Below are 23,762 nucleotides of genomic sequence, written 5' to 3' on the forward strand. Positions count from 1 at the left end.
TCTAGTTGCCGGCGGCAGTGGGGGAGGGGGGGGCAGTAGGAGATGTGCGCTTCCATTGTGGAAGCGCTCATCTCCATATTCATCTGTATCACCGTCCTCAGGACAGCGATACAGATGGCTGTGCTGCAGCAGGGCAGGGGAGGGAGAGGTATGGGGGAGTGGAGCACTATTGGGGCATCTGGTAGCACTAAGAAGGGGCATTTTTTACTGGCACATTATGGGGAGAGGAGCACTATAGGAGCATCTGCTGGGGGCACTAAGAAGGGGCATTTTTTTACTGGCATATTATGGGGGACACTATGGGGAAGGGGGAGAGGAGCACTATGAGGGCATTTACTGGGGAACTATATAGGGGTATTTTATACTGGCATACATTATGGGGACATTAGCTCAACTGCGGGCACTAAGCAGGGGTATTTCATGTACTGTCATATTATAGGGAGAATTATTACTACTAGGGGGTATTAGCTTTACTACTACTGGGGGGCTATGAGGAACATGATTACTAGTATGGGCACTATAGGGGCATTATTACTACTAAGTGTGCTCTGGCAGAGAATTATTTCTATTGGTGGGATTTTGGGGAGGACTGTTACTTTGGAGGGCACCCTGCCACAGTATCAGCTTAGCACAATAATTTTTGGGGGACATTATCTTTATACTATTAGTGTCTGGGCGCAGTTATTTTTTAGAGCACTGTGTGCCAATAATTGTTGAAGGTGGCACTATCTGTGTGGTAGTAGCATTTCCAGGGGGACTGTTTCTGCAGTATAGTATTGGGGGCACAGCGGGCACAGTATTGGGGGCACTATCTGTGTGGTAGTAGTATTTCCAGGGGGACTGTTTCTGCAGTATAGTATTGGGGGTGGCAGGAAAGGGTGTTCAGAAGATGTGAAGATAATGGAAATGTGGGAAACTAATGTCTGTCAATCTCTGCAGAGACGGGAGATGGCAGAAAAATCATCATGGCGGTCTGGTCTGAATGGAGAAGATGAGGAAAGAGAATGTCTACAACAAAGGTGACATCACTGGATGTAAGATGTATGTGGCGCTATGTAGGAGAGGAGATGCCCTGGCTCCTCCCCCTGCCATTTGCAGAAGGAGGATTCAGAGCTGGGTGAGGATGGCCAAAGGGGGGCAGCAGGCCACGGGCGGGTGGCAGATGGTGGGGGAACCACAGGCCTTAAGCAGGATTGGGGGAGGGAGGCCCCCCCCTCTCCATATGATGTGTAGAGACAGGCCTCAACTATAGAATGTCAGCTGTACAGTGTGTGTTGGGAGTGGCCTATTATATGTAGGAGGGGCTTTTAATAATGGGAGGGGCTAAAAATGGGCCATTGATGTGTGACAAGGAGAGCTTCTACCAGATAGAAGGGTGTTGTATCTATCATGGCTTACTATGTATCAGGGAGAGGTAATACCAGAGTGAAGGGCACTATACATATAACACTACAACATGCCAGCCATACTGTGTGACTGAGTGAACGGCATTTTACCTATCACTGGTGTCATGTATGATAAAAGCTAGGGGGAAAACTGTAGCATTTTCCCATAGAAATAATCAGATTTCATTATCACAGCCCTAGAAAATGAGAACTGTGCTCTGATTTGTTGCTACAGGCAACTGCTGTCATAAATGAGAGATGCAGGGCACAAGTGGCACTTCAACGTGAAAAAGCAGCATAGCATGCGTCATATTACAAGAAACCATGTGAGCAATGTCATAAAACTGGTGAAAAGATTAAAAGGGTCGTCTGCTCATCCTATAATGATGACCGATCCACAGCAATTCATCAATATCAGATTGCCGGGGGTCTGACTCCCGGCACCATCGACGATCAGCTGTATGAAGAGAATGCAGCACTCGTACTCCTTAGGCCCCCTGCACACGATCAGGATTGCGTGCGGATTTTCCGCGCGGATTTGCGTGCGGAAAATCCGCACCGTAGGTCATGTCCATTGTACTCTATGAGAATTTGAAATTCTCAATGCACACGATGCGGATTTTTTCCGCGCGGATTTTGACCTGCGGTGCGGATTTTAAAATCCGCGACATGTCAATTAATTTTTTTTTTCCTGACCGGATTTTCTTCATTCACTTAGTGAAATCCGCATGCGGAAAATCCGCACCGAATCCGCACCAAATCCGCACGCAAATCCGTATGCAAATCCGCACCAATTAATGCGGATTGACCGCACGGATTTGCCTGCGAACACCTGCGGATTTCAGTGCGGATTCTCCGCACATGAATCCTGATCGTGTGCATGTAGCCTTACTGTTTACCTGCTCGCCGTCAACATTGCAGCGACAAGTAGGTGTAATTACAGCTCCGGCGTCATATTCCCTTTAATGGCATGGCTCCCTCCTATTCACTTGAGCTAACCATACAGTCCTCACCATAAACAGCATGAAGGTGGAGATAATCCATGCTACCAACAAAAAGGGGGAGCTGAAGTTGCAGACTTTACAGGTTGCTGCCTTGGAACAACTGTCAGCCCATCAGCAAGTCAAAGAGCAACTTCATAATAAGATAAAGAACCCTGAAAACAGGTCATGCCGTAATATTTTTCAGCTAGTGGGGCTGCCTGAATCTATTTGCTCCTCTGAGCTACTTGACTTTTGCGAAAAAGAGTTACCGGAGACCTTGGGGCTGGGCTTCTTTTGCTGAGTAGAAAGCGCTCATAGAGTCGGCCCGACCCCTTACAACTGCACGAGATTGTGATATGACTCAGGATCAGAAAAGACATCCAAGTATGCACTCATTGGACTTCAACAATAAGGTGGCCATATTATGAGCCATCAGAAGACAATGGTTTCCACTACCAGGGAACATGACATCCTGCTCTTTGAAGACTACTCCTCAAAAATCGTGAGGCGCCACAAGGCATTTATCATCTCTTCTCTGTTTCGCAAGAAAGCTCGATTCCAGCTGCTTTATCCTGCAGTGCTGAAAACTACCTCCATCTCCAAGTATGATAATTTCATGGAGATAATTCAAGGGTGGTGGACAGAATTTCAAGGGAATAATGTCCCTCATGAGATGGATGTATCTCTTTAATGGGAGACCACTAAAGCTGTTTTGGGTAGACTGATGGCATACATTAGCAATTTACGTAAGATGGTGTCTTGACATTATCAAGAAGCAAGTGCAAAACTGAGAAGTGCTTGTACCTAATTTTTACAAGGTGCCTCACCACGAAACAAAGAAACTTGGATAAAGAACAGAAGTGACTTTGAGTGGTGGTTGGATAGAAAATGTCTTTCAGATAGACATTTTTCATTTTGGCAACAAATCAGGATGTTTGTTAGTGAGCTTAGCTAAATGATGTTTTTCTCCGACTCTAATATCTTTCTTGAGAGATGGAAAGGGCAATCTTCAGTCGAATCCCAAAACCATAAATTCCATCTTGGAGGGAATAATATGCCATCTTGTATCAGGATCATACCATAGACATGACTAAGGGCTCGCATTTCTTATCCTCAATTACACTTACCATTGAGCTCTGAACAGAAGGAGGCTTTACGCTTTGACATGACTGAAGCCACCAAAAATTGCAGCGTCCCACTAGTGTACGTGGGCACTGCATAAGCTTGTTATGTCAAATGTTGTCATGCTGTATTTTATTCTGATGTGAAATCCCTGTTACCAGGCTGTCAGGTGCACTACACACATTCCACCACTAGATGGGGATAGCACCACAGTATCTATAGCACAGTTTAGGCCTAGTCAGGGACATTGGAGTTAGGTTTTGGAGAAAGAAGGAGATGGAGTGAGGAGCAAGGGGGAAGGAGATGACCCCTCTGCTCTCAGCTCTCTCTTGGGCTCCACAGCCCAGAGGAGCCAATTTATATGTTAGTGTCAAGCCAGGAAAATAGGCAGAGGTGAAGTCTGTATTCTACCATTCACTCTTCCGGAGTGCCAAGTGGATTTTTGACAAGTTGATTGTGGAAAAGACAAAAGAAAGGACAATAGTCATTATTCTAGGGTCTAGGCGCCTTTGTATCAAGGTGAAGGATTTATTAGCTTCTGGCAGCCTCACCGTTATTTTAGGGACAGATAGGATATCTGTTACATCACTTGTGTGTAGAAGATAAAGACTTGAACTACCTCTACTGAGACTGAAGCAAGGCAAAGAGCTGAATATCAGTGAGTACACAACTACCTACAGTGGCAAATATTAGGAAGGTGGTGGAGTTAGATTCGGTCCACCACTGCTCCTATACTATTAGCTTTGGATGCCAAATAGGTTTTTGATAATGTCAGGTAGGCCATCCTAACTGGCCATCCTAGACATTCTTAAATGGTCTTTACATGAATCTGACTGCTAGAATACATTCTTCTGTTTTTCTGTCTCCCTCCTTCAAAAAGGTACCAGGCAGGAGTATCCCCTATCCCCACTTTTATTTATTTTGTGTTAGAGCCCTTACCTATGTAGATGTTTGGAAGATACTAGGCCAAAGGAGGTCAAAGTGTCTCTTTATGCAGTTGACATCTTGGTTTTCATGTCACAGCCGCAGATTCATATGCACCCTCTATTAGTTCTGATTGAGACTTTTGGATCTTTTTCGGGAAATAACATAAACTCACCAAAAACAGAATTAATGAATTACAGAAGAGAAACCCTACTAGATTCTGGCAGGATCTGGGTTTTTGCACCCAATTTGGTCAAAACTTATATATCATATCTGGGGGTGAAAATGGGAAGGGTGCCCAATTCATTATACACCTTGAATTATTTGCACCTTATAGAGCACATTTTGGTGGAGCTGAGAAGATGGCAACCTCTCCCTCTAGATTTTTTGGGGACTCAAAATGATGAGCTATACCCCTTCTAGACCATCCCTCTTCTGATAAAAAAACGTAGATGTCGCCAATCTCAATTCTGCTTTCCTCAATTTTATTTGGTTTCGGAAAAGCCCCAGCATTTATTTACAAAAACAAATTCTCTGGAAGCCAGATGGGAGGTGAAGTTTCATAATACATGGGGATATAATCTAACCTACCTCATGAAACATATAATAGATTGGTTTCATTGGACTGATCACTTCTCCAACAGGGACATTGAATTAATTCTAGTGGCCCTGAAGCTTGGCAGCTAGCTTACATTCTAGACCAGCCAACCTTCCTGCCAATAGTACGTTTTTGATCCTCTTGACAGATATAGTGGTGGCATGGAAAAACATACCGTTACAAAGGCCTTTGGATTGTCCTTTTCTTGTGTTGGTACACTCCTAGGAGCTAAAAGATATTTACCAGCTAGCAGACTCTACAAGTCCTTTCCTTTTATAAGAACAAGGTGAAGAATTTAACTATTGAAGCTTCCACTATCAGTTTTGACGAAATAGTGGTTTCCATTCCATGCCTGGTTTGCCTTTCGGGGTTGTTCAGGGCTTTGTCCTCCAGCTTTTTGAATATTACTGTTTCCAGGTTTTTTTCAAAATAGGGACACATAATTCTGGACACAGAAATAAGGGAGAAAATTCTGGAAGGCAGCTTAAAGGTTCACACCTGTGTTATCGGTAAATGTTAGATGGAGACCTTCAGGGGCAGACTGGGAACTTAAAGTAGCCCTAAATAAAAATAGTAAAAGTGGCCCCATTTTGTAGTTGGATCCAAATGGAAGGCAGGGCCAGCAATACCATATTTTGGCACATTTATACAATCCCAACAATACCGCAGTGCATCACAAAATACTGCCAGCAGCACAAAATGAATCCCCAAAAACTTCCACTGGCCGGCCCTCTAGACATTGGCCCAACAGGAAATTTCCCTGCAAGGTCTATGGCCATTCCGCCACTGGAGACCTTTTTCAAATTGATGCATAGGGCTACCTGTCTCTGACCCAGCCACTGACCTCTCGCACAAGATATGGACATGTCCTAAGGTCTTTATTTTCGGGAAGGACTTGCTAGATTACATAAACACTCATTGGTCCTTCACTACCCCAATGGAGCCATAGCTTCTCTTGTTTCAAGAGATCCCATAGCTTTCCTTGTTTTCTTCATACTGTGTTATTGGTAGCTAAATGGGTACTACTCCCTCCGTGCCAAATGTTATCTTACAACTAAAAATGCTGCTGAGATCTGATCAATCTGAAGTGGAGAGAAATAAGGAAAGTTCAGCTGCCAAGTTTTTCAGGAAGCGAAGAACATCTCTCCCCACACATCTCACTAAAATAAATTGAGGAGGTGGTCAAACTGTTTTAGTACACCTCTTGGTATTTAACCTCGACTTTGAAAGGCATCCCAGGAGCATTGCGCTTACGTGCTGTTAATGCCGCTGATCACCCTATTGAGCAATTAACATGGTGTCCTAGTCTCATTGTAGCATTGGAGTTATTGTCAGACACCCTTTAAATAATCTGTAACCCTTATTGAAGAGCTAACTACCATATTGACATGGGGTTATTACAATTCACCCGTTTCTACAACGGGTCCTCCTGAGCCCTTCTTTTCTTTTTCCATTTTTTTATCATCTTCTTTCCTTCCCGTTCTCTAGCCCCCTATCTAGTTTTAAGATGAGAGGGGCATATTCTATAGTTCTTTTATTGATATGCTGTTCTATGTACTATTTTGTACGTTGTACAACAGTGTGATAATTGCAACTTTTAATAAAAAGTGGGTGGTAGGGGCAGGAAGTGGATGGTTAGTGGGGGCCACATTTATTATATTTTACAGCAGAGAGCTACCATAAATTATACCTGAAATCTATGCCAGTTCCTGGCTGTCATAGATTTTAATTCTGGTGCACGGGTGGTCAAAGATGTGCCACAATTAAGTGTGTGCCTTTTTATAAATGTGGTGCATCTCATGACAACCCAAAACAGATTAAGACCGGCGTACAAACCAAGGGCCTTTATAAATCTCCCCATAATGTTTATTTATGTGACACTATTATAATCTGTACATGGCCTATTCATTCACACCAGTCTTATTTCTATAGCTCATACATTCCAGGGACATTACATAGGAAGTGAAGTTTCTTTAGTATGCAAGAGGAAACTAATAACACTTACATGATGATAGCTATATATTTATTACTAAATAGCTAGGCGTCCAATGTCATCACATTGTGCACTGAAAATCAACAGTTTTATAAAACCTAAAATGAGGTGAGATTTTTACTTGACAACCGTAGCAAAATGGCAAGTGTGAAGTTGGCTCATGGTGTATCCCAGAAAATGCCAACTTACACACTTTTGCTGCAATGTAGCATCTGGCATCTGAAGTGACGCAATGCTTGCCAAAAGTTGCAGATGGCTGCCTTTCTTACAACAGGATAGTTTCATACTTCAACAAAAATCTGTGTTTTTAGGGGTCTTGTTAAACTGGTTTCAAAAAGTGGCATTGGTGTTGATTTGAATGAAAACAGCATTGACATTGGCATCCTGTAACTTCACACAAAGTCCATGCATCCACGCTCTCACATTTAGACCAATGAATGTTGTGTTTCAAGACCTCTGTAGTTCTAAGTTACACAATGGACAACTTTTGATGTGCTGCGATGTGGTGGTGACAATGTGACACAAGTTACAGTATTTGATACTGTATGTTGGATATAATTGAAACAAATGGTGGGCTGACCCATTGTGGGACTGGTTGCCTTCTGTTACAGGAATAGCAGGTGCTTTACATAGTACAGGTAATGGACGTGGCACATTTACATTTCTGTACGAGAGGCTCAAGAAAGAAAAAAAAGGAATTCACATGGCATCAAAGTTGCAAAACTTAGTTATATAGTTGGTATTGTATGACAACAAATTTCTTCCTGTGACCTTAGATATCGGCTGTTGCGTTAGGCTACTTTCACCTCTGCGCTTTGCCTTTCCACTATTGAGATCCGTCATAGGATCTCAATAGCAGAGGAAAACGCTTCCGTTTTGTCCCCATTCATTGTCAATGGGGACAAAACTTAACTGAAAGAAATGGAGTGCACCAGAATGCATTCCGTTCCGTTTGGTTGCGCCCCTATCGCAGACAGAAAGACGCTGCAAGCAGCGTTTTTGAGTGCGTCCGGGGATGTGGAGCAAGACGGATCAGTCATAACACACAATGTAAGTAAATGGTGCCAAATCAGTTTTCTCGGACACAAGAAAACGGATCTGTCCACCATTGACTTACAATGGTTTTAGTGACGGATCCGTCATGGCTATTTTAGAGATAATACAACCGGATCTGTTCATAACGGAGACAGCTGGTTGTATCATCATAATGGAATCCATGACGAATCAAGCAAAAACGCTGATGTGAAAGTAGCCTAAATCTGTTGGTATAGCTATAATTCAGCTATGATCAGTGATATGGGGCATATTGCAGCACTACAGGAAAAATAACCTCAATAGGACATTTATTAATCACTTATCAATATGAATAGACCAGTGGACAGCCACTGGGTGGAGGGAATGGGCTATAAAATATTTTATTAACACATTTATAATGGGCTATAAAATATACTGATAGAACATCCCCCAGCACAGAATAAAAAATGTCATAATCCATGTAGGGATCTAAACCACCCTGCATTCAGACATTACACAGGAAGCCTGATCTTTGCAGCAGCACAACATATAATAAAGCATAATTAGGAATGTAACCATTTTAGGCCACTTAATGTTCCGCTTTCATATTTGAAGAGGTTGTGGTTTATCTTTTTGCATGCCTTCTATTCAGAAACCGAAGGTTTACTTGGGAGGATGCAAATATATAAAAATATTTCTGCTGCTATGACAACCCAAGGAGTGCGATATCTCTGCATAATAAAGCGAAAAATATCAGATGGATCCCGCTACCGAATCTTTGGCCTTGTATCCAGTGGGAATTTCTTGTGTTTGAAGGCATATTTAGTCCTCCCGTGGTAAAGAATTGTTTAACATTCCCGGTTAATTGTAGACGATCATTACTTGGAAGATTTCATACTTGACATTCTTGAGGAAGTCTTTGTAAGAACTGGCTGTGGGCCATTTTGTTTTGTTTTTGTTCAGCGATTGTAGCTTTGTGTTCAGGATCCCAGTGTTACGTACACGTCAAAACAACTTGGCTCTTATTACTCATGACACCACGCTGTCTAGTTCCCAGTTCAGATTTAACCATTCAGCTTATCAACTATTTTAGACTTTTTGTAACTGGAAGCTAATGGCATCTTACTTCTGTCACCAGAAACCACTGGCTATTTTGTGACATGAAGACAGCCTTATGTTCCCTCATGTAATCTGATAGGGTATGTAGGCATTTGCATGCATTGAAATTATATTGCTTTCCTTTAATTTATGCAGGACACTTGATGGCAGCAGAATGATTCTGCCATTGGTAGCCAATAAAGACGATTGACCAAGTCTCCTGCAGCACATCTCACTCGTTGGAAGACGGTCTTAATCTCTCCCTTGCTTGCTTTAGATGCACTGCAGTTATTAAGAGGTGCATGCTTCTTAAGATTTGTGTTGCATCTTTGCAGGTCTGTGTGACAAAGCAGGGATCTAAACCAGCAAGCAAGCTGGTGTAGATCTTTACCATAATCTAGGGCCCTTTCCTGGCATAGATACTAATACACATGATGGACTGCCTGAGAAGTAGCAAATGGTGAATAAAACGTCCGCAAAATTTTGCACAACAGCAACGTGCACCAATGTTTACGACTTTTTGGTGTCACTTTTCGGGCTCAGAGGGGATGATAAATGTCCTTCCTAGTGTTAATCCACGTTCTTGAGACTACTTTGGTGCTTTCCCTACTCATGTGCTTTATAGCTATTACTGTTTCTTGGACTGCTGGACGACGAGTTGTAGTCCCAGCTTTGCTAGAGTTCTGAAGAAGAAATCTGCTAAATTATACATACATTTCTTGCTGCTTCACCAAATTTCACAAAGCGCATTTCTTTGTAAGTAGCGGGCGCAATGACAGGGAACGGTAACCACGCTGCCCCCATCAATGAACCCATCAGATGCCGCGTTCATTAGTGATTGCAGCATCTGAGAATAATAGTGAAGGCTTTCAGGGGTTAATCAGGGTTAAAAAAAAAGACACTCTGCATGAGATTTCACGTGGGATCTTCAATCAAGATAGTTGTGGCGGCTTCTTTGCCAGCAGATGGATGAGGCAATGTTTTGGTTTTTTTACCACCATTTCAGGAAAAATTGATGCGTTATCACAAAAGAAAATTCGGCTTTGCGGCGAATCAAATTTTTCCTGAAATTCGGATCAAAGTCCACTTTGGTCGCTCAACACTACCTGTCAAAATAGCTTTACTTAGCAAAGCTACTAGAAAAGCTATGGAAGCTCTATTTTTCATCAAATTGGTTGCCATTCATACGTATATCCCATACACAGAATAAATGGCAGATGTTTTATAATTTGACAAAGAAAAGCCTGAATGACCTATATTTCCTAGTGAAACTAAGCAGATGGGGGATCAATTGTGTCCCTTGAACTAATTTGACTTAGGGCTACTCCTAAGGGTGTTATCTAAGTGGTCCCCCTGGTCTTCACCCCTCTACAGGGATCTGAACTCCACAGCAGGGGATCTACCAGGCCACTATCTCTTGGAGTAATCTTTGTTCAAGTGACTGTTGACCCAAGGGGATCAAGAGGCACCAGTGTGGAGCACCAAGAGATAAGGCAAAACTGAAGTCAGGGACAGACTGAGGGCAGGACATGTACAGTAAGTGCAATCTGATCAGCAGTCTGAGTTCAGGCTGGGCAGCTCAGGGTCAGAATAGAGATAAGGCAGTGGTAAGGTTAGGCAATGAAGATCAAATCCAAAAGTTTGTCAAAGTTTGGTAGATGAAACAATACCTTTGCAGGAAACTAGTGTACTAGAACTTATTGCTCAGGAACTTTCTCATATGGGACAGTGCCATAAATAACCCAGGGTAGCCAGCAAATGGCTAGGGAAGATTAGCGTGCACGGGCGGGCAACTTAAGAGGCCGAGAAAGTGGACACTCTCCGGGCAGCATATGGCAGGAGGAAGCAGGCATCAACCTGTGTGGAAGAACAGTGTTACTCCATTGTCTGGGCAGGTAGAGAGGGACGCCGGTGGGACTGAAGTACCAGAGCCCTGGAGCGCGTGAGAAAGGCAGCGGTAGAGTTACAATTATCAGTAATAGTTAATATATCACACATATCAATCTGTCTCCTACGTAGACTTATGTCTATCATTTGTTACAAAGGACAAATAAAACTAAATCAAATAAATTAGTCTATTCCTGTAGTAATAGCCCCCTCCACCTGTCCCCTATTTATGTTTGATAAGGCATTTGCTGACATACATATGGTAGGATATTTATATTATTAAACTATTTGGAAAGGTTTTTTTCTGTTTTATTTTAAATGTATTGGGGCAATAACAATTCACTGTACAGTAGGTACAAACGTTTCTAATAGAAATTAAAGTGTGGCTATGATACATAAGAAAGGCATCTGACCATCTGCCCGTGTAAAACACCCTTAATGGAGATATCTGGTTTTTGAAAAATATGCTCATGAAATTGCATATCTCCTGTACATATTCCCCATACATTTTTAAATGTGGGTTCTGATAAACCATTTTCATCATTTAAACAAACCAGATGCAGAATACTGACCAAATACTGAATGTATAAAAACTTAATTGTAAAAACATATAGAAGCCTTTAGAGCTGTGGTCTTTAATAAAAATACCTTAACACCCTGTCCAGCTTGTCAGATCTGCTTGCTTCAAACCTATCTAATCAGATGTGAAGGAATCCTGTGCTCCGTTTGCCACACTTGATTGAACAGAATTGAGCCCAACTTAGATCTTTCAATGAAACTCTATGTACTTTAGAAAATCATCTGCGGATGCTGTCAGTAGAACTGTAGTTCTCCAAGAAGCTGCCGTGATCTGCTCTCAGAGAATTCTATTGATAGGAAACAGGTTATTATCATAATTGTTCTCTCTTGTAAATTAATTGACACTTATTAAAACATTGTATAAGGAAATTGCTGATAAAATACTCATTCCAGTGCCTCCAAACAAGCATCATGTATCATGCCATAATCTAAAAATACATCTAATACGTCAGTTATATCACACACCAAAAATGAAATATAATACATATAAACAGTAGTCAATTTAATAAAAGTAAATTGAAAGTCTATGACATCTGGTCTAGATCAAGGTTGGACTTCTCAAAGAAGTGGTATATTCCAGAGATGTCACTGTATGTCTAAGAAATGTTGTGTACTGAGTAATTATATTTCACATATTAAGGCAGGATTGCAGGTTTCATATTTTGGTCTGCTGTATCAAAAATGTATAAAATGACACAAAAGGTAGACCTATTGCTAGAAGATGAGCTTGGACACTGATAGAAAATCAGTACTAGCCCAGTGTAACTGCTTTAGTCCATATACACTACTGCTGTCTTGTGACACCAAGGGCAGGGCAAGGAAGTCCTTACGACTTGGGCAAAAATGGCAAAATGTACATCGCTTAGACATCATCTGCCAATCAGCACAAATTTCCTCCGTAAACTTCCCATGTAATAATACCATATAGCACCTTATAGCAACACAAGTAGGCTACAGATCTGGCTATATAGATGCAAATACTATGTATTTCAGGTTGTGACAAACCACTATTGTACACCATACTACAGTGTGTTATTAATACTTTTAGGTCTTTTAAAGCATTTTAAGCAAAATAGAGATTTTTTTCATGCAAAGTTCAAAGACAAAATAGTGATTAGTGATTAATCACTTTCTAGGAAGAAATATGCAAATGAATTAGCAAGCCCTGCCTCTGATGCCACCAGATGTAAGGTAGCGATCCTATAAGTCAATGTTTGACCTTTTTAAAGGCCTTGAGACATGACTTGGATAATAATTAAGCCAGTATCTCATCTGCTGATGGCTGTTTTGGGGTCTTTGCGGCACATCAGTGCAGAGCAGAGAGTATTTGCTTAAGGGCTCATGCCCACGAACGTAAGGGCTCCGTGCCCGTGTTGCGCACACGGATGCGCACACATTAACTTGAATGGGTTCTGCAAATCTGGAGATGCGGTGCGGAAGCATGGATCGGTTCCCCACGGAAGCACTACAGAGTGCCAAGTGCCTCTGCACTTCAAAAAATTAGCACATGCACTACTTTTTTGCGGTGTGGACCGTCGGATGCGGTTCCATGATCCGCTGGAGGCTGCCCCATGGTCGGTGCCCGTGCATTGCACGGAGCCCTTACATTCATGGGCATGAGCCCTAACTAGGTGAGGGGCCTAGGTCAGGATTTGAGGGACACTATATCTCCTTGTGGAGAGGGCCTTAAATGGCGTTAGGAGTCTTATAGGCCAGTCAACGCTCCCCTGGAATATTGGGAAGAGGGTATGCAGTCACTTTCTGGACTTGCAGCATGTGGAAAAATTGTTGTGGCTGTGACCTCTGTAAATCTCACTATAGCAGTTGTGACGGGGAGGTTTCTGTATGCATTCACTACAGCAATCTCAAGAATTTCAATGATCTGTTCATCTACTGTTTTAGATGATCGCTCAAACTAAAGTCTGCCTGCTTTCCAACTTACAGACACACATTTCTCAAAAGACATAAAAAGCCCAACAAGTTTTTTTAAGCATTTGTAAGTACAATAATCTGAGTGTTGTTTTTACTTTTAGCTGATCCCATTAATCATAAGTATAATTACTGAAGACATAGTGGTTTTCTAGTTAGAACAAATGTCTGCTAGCAGGAGACGCACTGCTAATAAGACAAGATACCATAATTAGAGAAAACTTTGGTAATTATGGGAGGCTTCTTTTAATTTCAATGAGATGTTAAGACCAAGATGTCAGATTAAAGGAAATTCTGCAGATGTGGGTTTTAAGAAATAATTTAAAAACTTTAAATGGTTGCAATTATTGGGAGCAAACAGTTCGTTCCCAATAATTACCTGCAGTCAGCGCTTCCGACATTATTGCGGCCGCAATAGTGCCGGAAGTGCTGCCACATGTAAAGGTGATGTGCGCGTCTGTATGTTTGTCTGTTTATATACGCTAATAGACCCTAGCTATAATGATGAAAGGGCTCCTGATGAGGTTTCCAAGTAAACCAGAAACGCGTTGAGCCAGAGCTGCATTTCAGCGAGTCACAACAGACCTAATTAGTATTCTATAGACAGTTAGTGTTTATTTTAAGTTAGTGAGGAGGGATACATAGGCTGTTACCAGTGTACGCAGGAATAACAGCATAGGTAGAAGGTAATCTGTGTACCACACTGAATATTGGATCATTGAGATATAATTAGCCCCTACCTATACCCTCATGTAGTATATTGATTGTACAAGGACAGCATTGGCAGGCTAATTGCCATATATGCCCAAACAGGCCATTTGGATTTAATTTGTCTTGTCCTTAAATGTATATACTTTTCATATTTTATTAGATAGGTTTAGAGAAGTGTTTTTTACCCAGTTTTTAATTGAAATATTAAATAAAGTTTTTTTGTATTTTAGCTTTAGTGTCCTTGATTTTCGGGAATTAGAACCTTAGGACAGGTCAATATTTTACTCATGATGATAGTTTAGCATTGGGACAAAACTTTCCTACAAAAGGTTATTAGCATATAAACCTTCATAGGTGTCTACTATTTTATTTTATTTTTTACTATGCAAGTATCTCAGAATATTAGTTAGATACTTACACTATGTAATATAATGATATTTTTTTTGCTTAATAATGTGTCCAGTGATGTTTGATTTGTCAAACTAGATATAAAGGTTTATAATAATTAGGGGAGCATTGTGACATGCATATTTTATATCTGTAAAACCTGTTCATTATATTATAATAGGAATAGTTTTTATCAGGTGAATATGAAAAGCACGAGCTCTCATAGTCAAGCCTCTGTTTGTATAGTAAAATGTGACTGTACTTTAATACATAACTAGAAATGTAATGATTAACAGTTATGTAAATCTCTGTTGTGAAGTGGACTTTCTACTGAACCTTAGATTTTAGATTTGGTTTCCCATCCTGACAAAAATTTAAAAAAAATGTCTAATAACCTTATTGTACATATTTCTAATGCAGTGCTATTTACGGTAATTTCTGGATCTCCTTACAGACAGTTCTGCTCTCAAGTTGTATACAGAATCCCCTTATCTTCATATACGCTTATTACATTATATTACATTAAAGGGGTTGTCCGATTATAACAACTTATTTCCTAACCACAGGTTAGAGGATGTGTCAAATTAGCAGGGATCTGACTGATAGGGCCCCCGATGATCACTAAAACAGTGGTCCATGTTCTCTCATGTGTATCTCCAGCTGCTCCATAATGTTGATTAGAGCATCAGTACTCATGCATGTTCCCTGCTCCAATCAAATGGAGGAACACAGGCCCCCTGTGCTAGTGATCATCATGGGCCCCAGTAATTAGACTCCTATCGATCAGACACTTAAATAGGGAATAAGTTTTTTTTGTAATGTCTGTCCAAACAGCTGATTGATAGAGTACTTGGTGTCATACTCCTACTAATCTGCTATTGATGATCTATTCTGAGGATAGGCCATCAATATCTAAGTACCAGAAACCCCTTTATTAAAGGAAACCCGTCACCATGAAAATGCATTGGAATCTGCATTCAGCATGTTATACAGCAGGAGTTGCTGAATCGATTTATATAGAATTATGTAGGAAGAGATTCAGATTTCATTTTTTTAAATTCCTGCTCATTCTGGGCTGTGAAGTCCAGTAGGAGGTCCTATCAGTGATTGACAGCCTTCCCTCTATGACTGTGTATGCAGAGATAGATGTCAATCACTGATAGGACCGCCTCCTGGACTTAGCCCAGAATGAGCTGGAATTAAAATGAATAAATTACAAATTATGATTAATCTTCCTATAAAACTATATATCAGTCGGCTCAGCTCCTCCTGCTCTATAACATGCTGCTTGTAGCTTACATTGCATTTTCATGGTGACAGGTTCCCTTTAAACTTGTACATTATAATCATATATGAGCTAATTGTGGGTTATAAGGCTGCGTGTTGAGGGACAGACAGATAATAGGCAGATAGTACAGGGTGGGCCATTTATATGGATACACCTTAATAAAATGGGAATGGTTGGTGATATTAACTTCCTGTTTGTGGCACATTAGTATATGTGAGGGGGGAAACTTTTCAAGATGGGTGGTGACCATGGCGGCCATTTTGAATCCAACTTTAGTTTTTTCAATAGGAAGAGGGTTATGTGACACATCAAACTTATTGGAAATTTCACAAGAAAAACAATGGTGTGCTTGGTTTTAACGTAACTTTATTCTTTCATGAGTTATTTACAAGTTTCTGACCACTTATAAAATGTGTTCAATGTGCTGCCCATTGTGTTGGATTGTCAATGCAACCCTCTTCTCCCACTCTTCACACACTGATAGCAACACCGCAGGAGAATTGCTAGCACAGGCTTCCAGTATCCGTAGTTTCAGGTGCTGCACATCTCGTATCTTCACAGCATAGACAATTGCCTTCAGATGACCCCAAAGATAAAAGTCTAAGGGGGTCAGATCGGGAGACCTTGGGGGCCATTCAACTGGCCCACGACGACCAATCCACTTTCCAGAAAACTGTTCATCTAGGAATACTCGGACCTGACACCCATAATGTGGTGGTGCACCATCTTGCTGGAAAAACTCAGGGAACATGCCAGCTAGATGAACAGTTTCCTGGAAAGTGTATTGGTCATCATGGGCCAGTTGAATGGCCCCCAAGGTCTCCCGATCTGACCCCCTTAGACTTTTATCTTTGGGGTCATCTGAAGGCAATTGTCTATGCTGTGAAGATACGAGATGTGCAGCACCTGAAACTACGGATACTGGAAGCCTGTGCTAGCATTTCTCCTGCGGTGTTGCTATCAGTGTGTGAAAAGTGGGAGAAGAAGGTTGCATTGACAATCCAACACAATGGGCAGCACATTGAACACATTTTATAAGTGGTCAGAAACTTGTAAATAACTCATGAAAGAATAAAGTTATGTTAAAACCAAGCACACCATTGTTTTTCTTGTGAAATTCCCAATAGGTTTGATGTGTCACATGACCCTCTTCTTATTGAAAAAACAAAAGTTGGATTCAAAATGGCCAACTTCAAAATGGCCGCCATGGTCACCACTCATCTTGAAAAGTTTCCCCCCTCACATATACTAATGTGCCACAAACAGGAAGTTAATATCACCAACCATTCCCATTTTATTAAGGTGTATCCATATAAATGGCCCACCCTGTATAGCAGAGAGATATTGTGCATCCTCTTATTTCCCATGCTGTTGTTACTATGAATGTCTGGTGGGTTCTTTATTCATCAGAAAGGATTCTGTCATCACTGTGCACGCATTTCTAAACGTCAGGAGCGCTCATTACCTACCCATTTACCAGTTTAAAGTGACACGACATACTTTGTTGGGGAACTACAGACAAAATCTATGGTGCGTGCCTTTCTTTTACATGACTTTTTATGTGAACTACACAAAGCAACAGAACTATAGACATGGACTATGGACTGCTGTAGTAACCAACAAATACTGTAGGGTTGGTGATAGGGTCGTGGGACTCAGTCTTTAAATGAAAGATGTCAATGCAGTTTCACAGTTAAAATGTGCTGTGTTCCAAACTACAAAGCAAACTAAAACTCTGGGGGGATTTATCTTTCTTTTCTAACATAAAAAGCCCCAGTTTTGTGACTTTTTAAACACCATTGCTACTAAATTTAGTCGCATTTGGTGTTTATATGCCACCCTCTCCACTTTCCAAAGGAGGACATGACGAGAGTGGGGTGACACATTTACTAACATTTAAGCAAGTTTTGTGGTGTAATTTATGACTGAAATCTACTCCAAGTACAAGCTGGCATAGATCTTAATCAGGCGCCCTGAAGTTTATGACAAGGTGTGCACCTCGTCATAAATTAAATCCACGCTCCTGAGTCACAGGAGATATCATGACTAGGGTAGCAAATGCTGGTCTTGATAAATCAGAGGCTAAGACTATTTAATTTTATGAATATTTTTTTTCTGCTTTTACAGTATGAACATCCGGTAGTATAAAAACGGTTACCTAGCTCTCCTGGTGACATGTATAATGTTGGGCCAAGGCAAATGCTCCACAGATGGACTGGTGGCTCTGCCTAGAGGAGCAATGAAAGTGTCATAACGCCTTTTTTCTAATGATCTGGTCCCAGGGGTTGAACCGTCACTGATCAAACATTGATGACCTATATAAAAAGGATAGGACATCCATGTTTTACTCACTTTAAAGGGAATCTATTATCAGGGCAGACGCCTTCAGTTTAGGACATCTATATAACCCATTCCAAGGCGCCTTTAGTTTCAATGTGTACATCTATATGTTAGATTATATGCAAAATAGATGTCAGTTGTTTTATTAATATTAGTATTATTTTTTTCTCGTAAAAATTTCCTGTGAAGTATTCTGTACACTTTTTATACCAAACTTGAATATTATTCTTTAGATTAGATTACACACTTAGGATTTACACGGTTTATACTGTTCTGATGAACCTGCAGTCTCTTAATATATTCATCAAAAGGTTTCTTAAATATTGGCGTGCCTCTTCCTTTTCCTGAGGCACCTGCATTCATCTAAACCTAAATGCAGCTCAGGGAAGCTTGAAGTTTAACTTACTGTTGACTTTAATATCCACATTGCTTTCCTGCAATCTTGTGGCATGCAGACTACAAACATTTACTGTTGGAAAACTGTAGATTGACGCCAAAGTTAATGTTAAAATGAAGCTTTAGAATCATGAATTGCAGGTGCAATCTGGTAACATGTACATAGTTCTCTGTCCAGTGCACCATAAATGATTTTTAGACAGTCCAATGCTCTATTACACATTTGAACATAAAATTGTTACTGTTGTATGTATACTGCTTATCATAGGTGCTTTTATATTGTAATATTGAAAGTATACAGTACATGTCCTTGTCAAGCACTGTTTTCCATTGTCTTCTGAATGTGATATGACCCTAAACTCCAGTAGGACCCACTGAGTGGAGCCTGTGGATCAATCACTGTTTGCATCCATCATACAACATTATAAACTAATGTGGAAAGGTGTTTCCAAAACCTACAAAAGCACTTTCTTGGGGCTCTCAATCATAGTTTTCATGTTATTATTTATTATGAAAGTGCCATTTATTCCAGGGCGCTGTAAATATGAAAAGGGTGTAAATACATAATACAAAAACAACTCCAATAAACAAATTGGTACAGAAGGAGAGAAGACCCTGCCCATGAGGGCTTTCCTATACCTCTGATTGAAATCCCCAACATATGGCACAGTAAATGACGTACAATAGCTTATGTCACCCATAGCATCTCATTGTAAAAAAAACTGTAAACTGCATGAATAGGAAAGTGCTGTCTGTTATGGCAGATGAATCCAGGTATGGGACACAGTCCATGTGTGTATTTCATGCAGATTGTAGTGCTGAAAAATGGTTGATATTTCTGCTGGGTCCTTATAACAAAGTTTACTTTGCTAGGTCTTTTCTTCAAACATGCAATTACTTTTGTTCGTAAGTGAACTGATCTAAAAAATTATATCACTATCTTTTATCACCAAGCTATAAACCTAGCCTTCTCATGCAGAACCTTATCCCCCAAGACCTACCTTAAAGAGGGTCAAAACCCCAAAACAGCAATTCCCTATGAAAAAGATTCTGGTTTTGGCTTGAATTCTAAGTAAAGTTTCAAAGCCTGTTAAAGGATCAGACATTGACTTACAGGGTAGCCATCCAATAGGTGGCACTAGAGAGACAGCTTTTGTCCTCCTGAATAAGAGCTTATTTATATTCCCTTTTTCCCCAGAACGCACTGTTGGGCCTATAAGACTCCCTAAGCCTAAACTTGACGGTCTTCAAGAAAAAGAACTTTGCTTCCCAAGACTTAGGCCTCATGCACACGACCGTATTTTTTCCCGGTCCGCAAAACGGGGTTCCGTTGGTCCGTGATCCGTGACCGTTTTTTCGTCTGTGGGTCTTACTTGATTTTTGGAGGATCCACGGACATGAAAAAAAAAAGTCGTTTTGGTGTCCGCCTGGCGTGCGGAGCCAAACGGATCCGTCCTGAATTACAATGCAAGTCAATGGGGACGGATCCGTTTGACGTTGACACAATATGGTGCAATTTCAAACGGATCCGTCCCCCATTGACTTTCAATGTAAAGTCAGGAGTTAATATACCATAGGATCGGAGTTTTCTCCAATCCAATGGTATATTTTAACTTGAAGCATCCCCATCACCATGGGAACGCCTCTATGTTAGAATATACTGTCGGATATGAGTTAGATCGTGAAACTCATATCCGACAGTATATTCTAACACAGAGGCGTTCCCATAGTGATGGGGACGCTTCTAGTTAGAATATACTACGAACTGTGTACATGACTGCCCCCTGCTGCCTGGCAGCACCCGATCTCTTACAGGGGGCTGTGATCCGCACAATTAACCCCTCAGGTGCTGCACCTGAGGGGTTAATTGTGCATATCATAGCCCCCTGTAAGAGATCAGGGGCTGCCAGGCAGCAGGGGGCAGACCCCCCTCCCTCCCCAGTTTGACACACTGGCCACCAATGATAATACAATAGAGGGAGGGAGGAGGGGCCGGGGGGGCCACACACTGGCCACCAATGATATTAATACAATAGAGAGGGGGCCGGGGGGGTCGCACACTGGCCACCAATGATAATACAATAGAGGGAGGGAGGAGGGGCCGGGGGGGCCACACACTGGCCACCAATGATATTAATACAATAGAGAGGGGGCCGGGGGGGTCGCACACTGGCCACCAATGATAATACAATAGAGGGAGGGAGGGGGGGCCGGGGGGGCGCACTGGCCACCAATGAAATTAAAACTGGGGAGGGAGGGGGGTCTGCCCCCTGCTGCCTGGCAGCCCCTGATCTCTTATAGGGGGCTATGATATGCACAATTAACCCCTCAGGTGCAGCACCTGAGGGGTTAATTGTGAGGATCACAGCCCCCTGTAAGAGATCGGGTGCTGCCAGGCAGCAGGGGGCAGTCATGTACACAGTTCGTAGTATATTCTAACTAGAAGCGTCCCCATCACTATGGGAACGCCTCTGTGTTAGAATATACTGTCGGATATGAGTTTTCACGAGGTGAAAACTCATCTCTGAAAAAGCTTTTATGCAGACGGATCTTCGGATCCGTCTGTATGAAAGTAACCTACGGCCACGGATCACTGACGCGGATGCCAATCTTGTGTGCATCCGTGTTCTTTCATGGACCCATTGACTTGAATGGGTCCGTGAACCATTGTCCGTCAAAAAAATAGGACAGGTCATATTTTTTTGACGGACAGGAAACACGGATCACGGATGCGGCTGCAAAACGGTGCATTTTCCGATTTTTCCACGGACCCATTGAAAGTCAATGGGTCCGCGAAAAAAAACTGAAAACGGCACAACGGCCACGGATGCACACAACGGTCGTGTGCATGAGGCCTAATGCAGATGAGTTGAAATATAAAATAGTATTCCCGGGATGTGATATTTAGCATACAAAGTCAGGTATTGGATGAAGATAATGTCCATCAATGTTTTGTAGAAACAATAAATTATATTTGTTGCTGTTTCTCCTTTGAGATATTTTGTGCTTAAGTCCACTCCATAGGGGCATGACATTGAATGCTGGTTCCTGGTGGGTGGATAGGACTCCTGAAGATGACAGTAGTGACGGACAAACCTTAGGATAAGGCTATATTCACACGACGTATGAGTTTTACGGTCAGCAAATTGCGGATCCACAAAAAAAAACGGATGACGTTCGCATGACATCCTTTTTTTTGTAATAATGCCTATCCTAGTCCGCAAAACGGACAAGAATAAAACATGTTCTATTTTTTTGGTGGGGCTACGGAACGGACATACGGATAGCACATGGTGTGCTTTCTGCATTTTTTGCGGACCTATTGAAATGAATCGGTCTGCATCCTATCTGGAACGGAATGGAACGGACACGGAAACAAAATGCGTTCATGTGAATATAGCCTTACGCCTAACCTTTCTAATGATAATTTTACTATTCCAGTGGTAAGATCAAAATGGAATATAAATGCTTAACTAAAATTTTCTAAGCATGTAACTGCACAAGCGCATTCTTACAGTGTGTCCTGCATGGCACCAACATACATGTAGCCCAGCAACATTTTATAACGTAAAACACATGCACAGATAGATATTGTACATGTAGCTCATCCTATGTTGTGGCTCCTCTGGGAATTCCTAGATAACTGCACAGCTGTGAATAAGGTCAATAGATGTATTTAATTATGGCCACATAGACATTATTAGCGGTGTCATTTTGTGCTGATATCTCTTGGTTTGTAAAGTCCGATAAAAAATGCATGATATAAGCTATAGCTATGATGTTCTTTTTAGATCTTAAGACATATCAGATGTTGCTTAGTACAGCATCTTATACTAATAGAGGGTAGCAAGGACAGCTATGCAATCAATGTGACTGGAAGAACATTTACTTTTCATGGCACAATGTGAACATACCCAGGTCTTGTGCTGTACACCAGAATAAATGTATCCCAAAGAAGCACTAGGTAACTAGAATGTGCATGATACCTGCTGCCCCATTCACCAATTTAAAGAACAAATGCAACAACAATTTTTAGGTGCTTTACATCACTGGTTTGGGTAAAATATATAATAAATATAAAAACTAACAGACTATAGGCAAAAAGTGGCATCCTATCTGCAGAATGCTATAAATCTGCTTCCTACATACAGTATAGGGGGATTTGTCAAGCCCAACACTCCAGAATTCTGGCTTCCAAACTTTCCCAAAATAAGGCATTTTGACTATCTAGGCCTATTTTCACAAACTTTTTGCATTTTCACACCACTCACTTCGGTTATGAAAAGTGGTGTGAAAGTGAATGTAGTTGGCTATGTTAATTAGTTTCTCTCCAGATTTATCACTAATAAAGTCACAAAAAGTCACAAACTTGTACCAGTACAGGGAGTAATGTAGAAAAACTGGAGTAGCATTTCTAGACAAAAGTTTTAGGTTTAAATATGCAAAAGCTATAACAATCAATGTTGTCCAGCAATGCAGACTCAATGAAAACTGACTTCAAATATTACCGTTGTGATAAATCCCACATTACATCTGATAAGAACCTGTTAAGGGGCTGTGAAAATACCAAATATCAGAAGGGTCTGACTGGTCCACCAAAGTACCAGAGGATCCTCTTGACATAATAATAGACCTCAGATGTCTTTCATTTGGAGTCAATAATTTGCCTAGTTCTTTTTGTTAATTCAAAAATAACCTTTAGCCCTTATTAATGATATGCCCTGCGTGTGTGATGATAATAACAAAGGTTTCATTGTGATTAAATAAATATGTGCCATGTTCTGTATAGGATTCCCGTTTGATGGAGATCGCCTTGACGTTTGGCAGACGGGCCCAAATAATTTGGTACAAAATGTATTTGCCAAGAATCTCAAATATGCAAAATAAGCGTAGCATTAGCATCAGAATGTTGTCTATAATTATGGCATTATTGTACTTTATTTGTGTTTGCAGAATGCTGCTGCATTGTCCTTTTTTTCCTGTATGTTTCTAGCCATGGCAGCGTGCACCTGCACATTGGGATGTGCTGACTGACCCCCTTTTTTTGCAGATGTTCTGTATAAGATCATTTTGTCTGGTGGGACCAAGTAACTCAAGGGTGGACTCAAGAGTGTGGAATTTTTGCACA

The 23,762-nt window shown here is 41.2% G+C and overlaps 2 long non-coding RNA genes across 2 annotated transcripts in view; both read right to left on the minus strand.

Annotated features, from left to right (window-relative positions):
* The window catches only part of LOC120990160, a 954,651-nt gene extending 948,849 nt beyond the window's left edge, over nucleotides 1-5,802 (minus strand). The window contains exon 1 of the long non-coding RNA XR_005776378.1: nucleotides 5,762-5,802. This is a non-coding gene — a long non-coding RNA (uncharacterized LOC120990160). The remainder of the gene's footprint in view (nucleotides 1-5,761) is intronic.
* Nucleotides 5,803-11,651: 5,849 nt separating this feature from the next.
* Nucleotides 11,652-23,762, minus strand: part of LOC120990159 — a 39,927-nt gene continuing 27,816 nt past the window's right edge. The window contains exon 2 of the long non-coding RNA XR_005776377.1: nucleotides 11,652-11,870. This is a non-coding gene — a long non-coding RNA (uncharacterized LOC120990159). The remainder of the gene's footprint in view (nucleotides 11,871-23,762) is intronic.

The sequence above is a fragment of the Bufo bufo genome, chromosome 2 (genome assembly GCF_905171765.1).
Source record: "Bufo bufo chromosome 2, aBufBuf1.1, whole genome shotgun sequence".
Taxonomy (NCBI): Eukaryota; Metazoa; Chordata; class Amphibia; order Anura; family Bufonidae; genus Bufo; species Bufo bufo.